The sequence below is a fragment of the Acinonyx jubatus genome, chromosome E3, assembly GCF_027475565.1.
Source record: "Acinonyx jubatus isolate Ajub_Pintada_27869175 chromosome E3, VMU_Ajub_asm_v1.0, whole genome shotgun sequence".
In the NCBI taxonomy this organism is placed as follows: Eukaryota; Metazoa; Chordata; class Mammalia; order Carnivora; family Felidae; genus Acinonyx; species Acinonyx jubatus.
Genome location: NC_069398.1, coordinates 30640760 through 30645982, shown reverse-complemented (window position 1 = coordinate 30645982; position 5223 = coordinate 30640760). Strand labels below are relative to the sequence as shown.

Here is a 5223-nt window from a genome sequence, read left to right as displayed (position 1 = left end):
ATACAATTTTTAAAAGATTTTTTAAAGTTTATTTTGAGAGAGGGAGAGAGAGACAATCCCAAGCAGGTTCCACACCAGCACTGCAGAGCCTGATGCAGGTGGGCTTGAACTCACGAACCACGGGATCATGACTTGAGCCGAAACCAAGAGTCAGACCCTTAACCTACTGAGCCACCCAGGTGCCCCATATTATGTATGTATGTATTATATATATATATATATGTTTTTTTTTTTTACACACACAGAGACCGACCCTACACTCAAAATAAAGACTTCATTGCTTCCCACAGTTTTCTCTGGCCCTTTGAAATTCATCCCTCCCCTCCCACCCCCAGGGGACCATTGATGGGTCTTTCAATTCATTTGCATTTTGTAGAATTTTATATAAATGAAGTCATATTATATGTAGCCTTCTTTTACCTGGCTCCCTTCATTCAGTAGAATGAGCTGCCACGGACTCACATTGTTATCGATCAGCAGGCTGCCGAGTAGCATCCCATTGTGTGGACACACTACATTTTATGTATATGCTCCCCCACTGATGGACATTTCCATTGTTTCTACTTTTTGGCTACTGCAAATGAAGCTGCTGTGGACATAGGTATGAGTCTCTGTGTGGAGACGTGTGTTTCTCTTGGGTAGACACCCAGGAAAGAATGGGCCACATGGCAGATGTAGAAGTTCTTGAACTTTTGGACTGTTCTCCAAGGTGGGCATACCCTTGTACGTTCCCATCAGCAGCTAGTAAGACTTTCCATTGGTCCACATCCCTGCCAGTTTCCGAGCTGATTTTTTTAAATGTCTATTTATTTATTTTTGAGAGAGAGAGAGAGAGAGAAAGGGAGAGTGACTGGGGTAGGGGCAGAGAGAGAGAGGGAGAGAGAATCCCAAGCAGGCTCCTTGTTGTCAGCACAGAGCCCGACATGGGGCTTGTCCTCACGAACTGTGAGATCATGGCCTGAGCCAACATCAAGAGTCGGCAGCTTAACCAACCGAGTCATCCAGGCGCCCCCCGAGTTGATTTTAATGTGTAGTTTTGGCTTGTGTCGGGGAATCAACTCTTGGCTTATTTAATGACTGTCTACCTCTAGGGCTCACCAGTGTTACCTCTTAAACATCTCTCCTCACTTGCTGCCACCACATGGTCAGCTCTGTCCTCCCAACTGAGGACACTCTCTCTCCTTGGAGCCAGGCTCTGTGCACCAACCAGCGGGGGTCTTTTCAAGACGCAGATCTGGTGGTGACTGTGCCTTGTTTGAGACCACATCACAGCTTCCCAGGGATGGGAACACATCTCTCTCAGAATACAACATGATCCTGCCAGATCTGCCTCCTGCCTCACCTCACTCCCTCATTCCCAGTGTCCAGTCTTCCTTCTGTTCTTTTAGTGGTTGGATTCAGCCAGAAGATGCTTTGTTTGGTTCCTGCATGATGTACCACACGGTTTTATTATTTTTTAAACACTGGAATGAACTGTCAACATTAAACACATAACAAATCTGCGAAAACATTAGCAGGCTGGCATTCCCCGCTGTGGCCACGTGAGCACGAGCCGGGGACTGCCCCTTTAAGCCAGGGCAGGTGGCCTGCCACACACCACCACCCCCCCCCCCACCCGGCACCCCACCCCACCCCACCCCTGCTTTCTTGCACCTGTTCATCTCCACTCACCTTTGCTAAATTCACATTTGTTCCTCCTTGAGATTTCATCTGAAAGGGGGGATCTCTGCATCTCCCACCCTTGGCACCCTAGCACAGGGACCTCACCCAAGCAGGGTGGGTCTTCCTACTATGAGTGAGCCACGGGGCCATGCCCTCTGTCCTTTGGCACTTGTCCTTGTGAAACTGTTCTGCCAGGGCTCCAGATCCAGCCATGAGAACACAAAGCCATTTCAGTTTCCTGGGAGACAGGGGTAGAGGATTCACAAAAAGGAGGAAAGCTAATATCAGTTTTGATGCACAAAATAGGATTTTTAAGTATGCAGCCAGATTAGGAAGCCAGGTTTGGTCAAGAGAGGTAAAGGTTCTTGAAATTACTTTAGTTCCCCCTTTAGTAGCTCAAGAAGCACTGAATCGGAGGGGATCTGTCTCTTTGAGCCCAGCGGCTCGTGCAGTAAGAGGGACATGGAGACAGGGACACTGAGCCTGTATCATAAACACCTCTCCCCAGGCAGGGGGTGCCCATGGGTGAGGCATTACATAGGGGCCTCTGTTACACCTCCTTTTTAGGAGTCTGGGTCGGGGCGGGGGCAGGTGGCCTCCCAGCCTGCCTTCCCCACCTGGTAGGAAAAGGGAAGCCCTGAATCTACTTCCTCCAAGTGCCCTTGTTTCCATGTGAGGTGGGCAGGACCGGAAGTATCCACATTCCTGGGAGAGCGAGGAGGTGAGTGGGCTTCTGGCTTGATTTGGGGTTGGGACCTTTGGGCAGGGACTTGTGGACTCCATATCAAAGGGCTATAGGGCTAACCTCCTGGGCCCTGGTGGGGGATGGGGCATAGCACCCCTCCCAGAGGCAAGAAAGGTCAGAGCCATCTTTGGATCTGACCAAGTCCCAGGAGCGCAGACTCCAATAGCCTTCACTCGGCCATAGACCTTAACAAGAGGGAGGTCTGCACATGAACACTGGGGGCCGGACCAACTTTGTGGGTATGTGGCTTGTGCAGTTCATGGGACTGTACCCAGAAGGGCCCACACTTGGCTTAATGTGCCCTGTCACCATCTTGAAATTCTTTTTTTTTTTTTTTTAAGTTTATTCATTTTTGAGAGAGAGACAGAGAGACAAAGAGACAGAGAGCAGGGGAAGGGCAGAGAGAGGGAGACACAGAATCCGAAGCAGGCTCCAGGCTCTGAGCTGTCAGCACAGAGCCTGACGCGGGGCTGGAACACACAAACTGCGAGATCATGACCTGAGCCGAAGTCGCTTAACTGACTGAGCCACCCAGGCGCCCCGAAATTCTTAACAATTTTTGCACAAAGCACCGCACGTTTTCCTTGGGCACAGAGGCCTGCAGGTTGTATATAGCCAGTTCTTCTCAGGAGGCACCAGCCACATGTTCATCCAAGCACAAGGGCCCCTTTGCCCTAGTGTCATGAGGTCACAAAACCAACCACATCCACATGGGCTGGAACACCATCTCAAGGGGGCTGGGGGTCCTCTTGGGGACCTGAGGGCAGAGAAACCCTGAAGGGAACAAAAAGACCACTAGATAATGAAAGGGCACGCTGTATTTACTGGATGGCACTAAATTTTGTTTTCTTCTCTCCCCTCCCCTTCCTCCAGCTACAAATGGGGTGTAGGCCTGGGGGGAAGATCGAATTATTTTATAGATATCATCTGTAGAGGAATAAAGAGACCACATTACGCACATCTGCACGCAGTGTGAATCTGTGTGATCCTGCCACAAATGGATGAGGTGTCTTTCTCATCCAGTTAGCAAGACTGAGAAGAAAGCAATGATAGCCTGATCTTAGAGGAATAAAAGTAGCAGTGCTTAAAAGAAAGGAAGAAAGGAAGGAAGGAAGGAAGGAAGGAAGGAAGGAAGGAAGGAGGGAGGGAGGGAGGGAGGGAGGGAGGGAAGGAAGGAAGGAAGGAAGGAAGGAAGGAAGGAAGGAAGGAAGAAAGAAAGAAAGAAAGAAAGAAAGAAATTGAAAAGAAGATGTAACGTTGCCTCTGGACTTGCGTGCCTCTGACCTGGGTGCTCTCTGGGGTTAGAAAAGTGCTCTGAACAGCTGGTTGCCTAGTAACGACTGATATCCCCCCCACAGTGAGTTGGAAGAGGGGATGACGGTGAGGGAGGTTTTGTTCTGTTTTAGGGACAGAGCATCTGATCAGGAAAGGAAGCCCCACACAACTTCCTGTGGGTAGGGGAGTCCCGGACCCAAGAACAGAGAATGTTCCAGCCAGGGCAGGAAGGAAGGACGCACCATTAGTCGCAACGGCTCCATTTGCCGGAACGCCTTCTTATCCTAAGTCTCAGAGAGTGTGCAGAAGACAAAGCTATTCATGAGAGGGAGGAACAGACTTTCCCTGAGAAGAGGAGCAGAAACCAAGGGTTAGCAAAGAAGAGATGAATCCTAGGAGAATCAGTCTAGGAGAGAGGGCACTCCATTAGTCCCAGAGTTATTTCTTTACATCTTGCTCCGTATTCCCTTTCCTCAAGCAATGGACAGAGGGATTTTAATGACAAAGAGCAGTTTTCATAGAAAAAGTTAGAGGCTCCAAGGGGCCACTGCAGGGGTCCTCTGGTCCTCCCCTTGCCTCTGCATGGAACCCTCTCATAACGATCCCAGACAGAAAGCCGTGCTGGTTTAAGGTTCTTCAGAGATACTGCTGCTGTCATCTCCCTTGAAGCTCATTCTAGTGCCTGCAAAGTACCCTTCATGTCGTACCTAAACGGCTGCTGTTGTAACATTTCCTCTTGTTTGAGGCTCACAAGAGAGAGGGTAAAACCAGACCCCGGCTGGGGTGGACCACCCTATGCTGGGGTGGGGGAGGGGGCGGCGGTGTGAAGCTTGCGTGAACCAGAGAAGGGACAGTAATATTCCTAGCCACCCGGAGACGGTGGGAGGGACCCTGCTCCTGCTGAGAGTGCAGGCATCGGACGGCCCTGCGTCATCTTGCTCCAGAGACCCAGAGAGAAGAGACATCCTACAGAGCCCAGCCTATCACACAGACCCCTGTGGCGTGGAGGAAGCCTGCCCGCTTTCTCCTAGACTCTAGTCTGGACTGCCAAGGTCTGAAGCTCTTTTTAGCAATGTGCCTTACCTTCCCCGAGCCTCAGTCTTACCGTCTGTAGAGTGGGGTATGAGGATACTTACCTCACATGGTCGTCATCAACACGAAATGGGATTGTGGACAGCACACTTAACATCATGCCTGGCACCTGTCAAGAACTTGGACAGAGTTAACTACGATTATTTTCTGGGAGAGATGACATATGCCACGTGAACAGACAAGCCCCCCACCCCCACCCCACCGTGGACCTGTTTCTCCAGTTGGTCACCACTACATACATGGGGATATTTAATTAAAAAAATTTTTTTAACATTTATTTATTATATAAATATATAATATTCTCTGTCTGAGAGACAGACACAGAGCATGAGTCGGGGAGGGACAGAGAGAGAGGGAGACACAGAATCTGAAGTGGGCTCCAGGCTCTGAGCTGTCAGCACAGAGCCTGATGCGGGGCTCGAACTCACAAACCTCAAGATCACGACTTG

At 50.0% G+C, this 5223-nt stretch overlaps 1 long non-coding RNA gene across 1 annotated transcript; it reads right to left on the bottom strand.

The window, feature by feature from the left end:
- Positions 1-387: 387 nt before the first annotated feature.
- On the bottom strand, positions 388-4988 carry LOC128313678 (uncharacterized). Its single transcript, XR_008294692.1, has 4 exons — positions 4819-4988; positions 3925-4027; positions 1672-3181; positions 388-1424 (listed from the first exon to the last, which is right to left on the bottom strand). It is a non-coding gene; the product is annotated as an uncharacterized LOC128313678 (long non-coding RNA).
- Between the last annotated feature and the right edge of the window lie 235 nt (positions 4989-5223).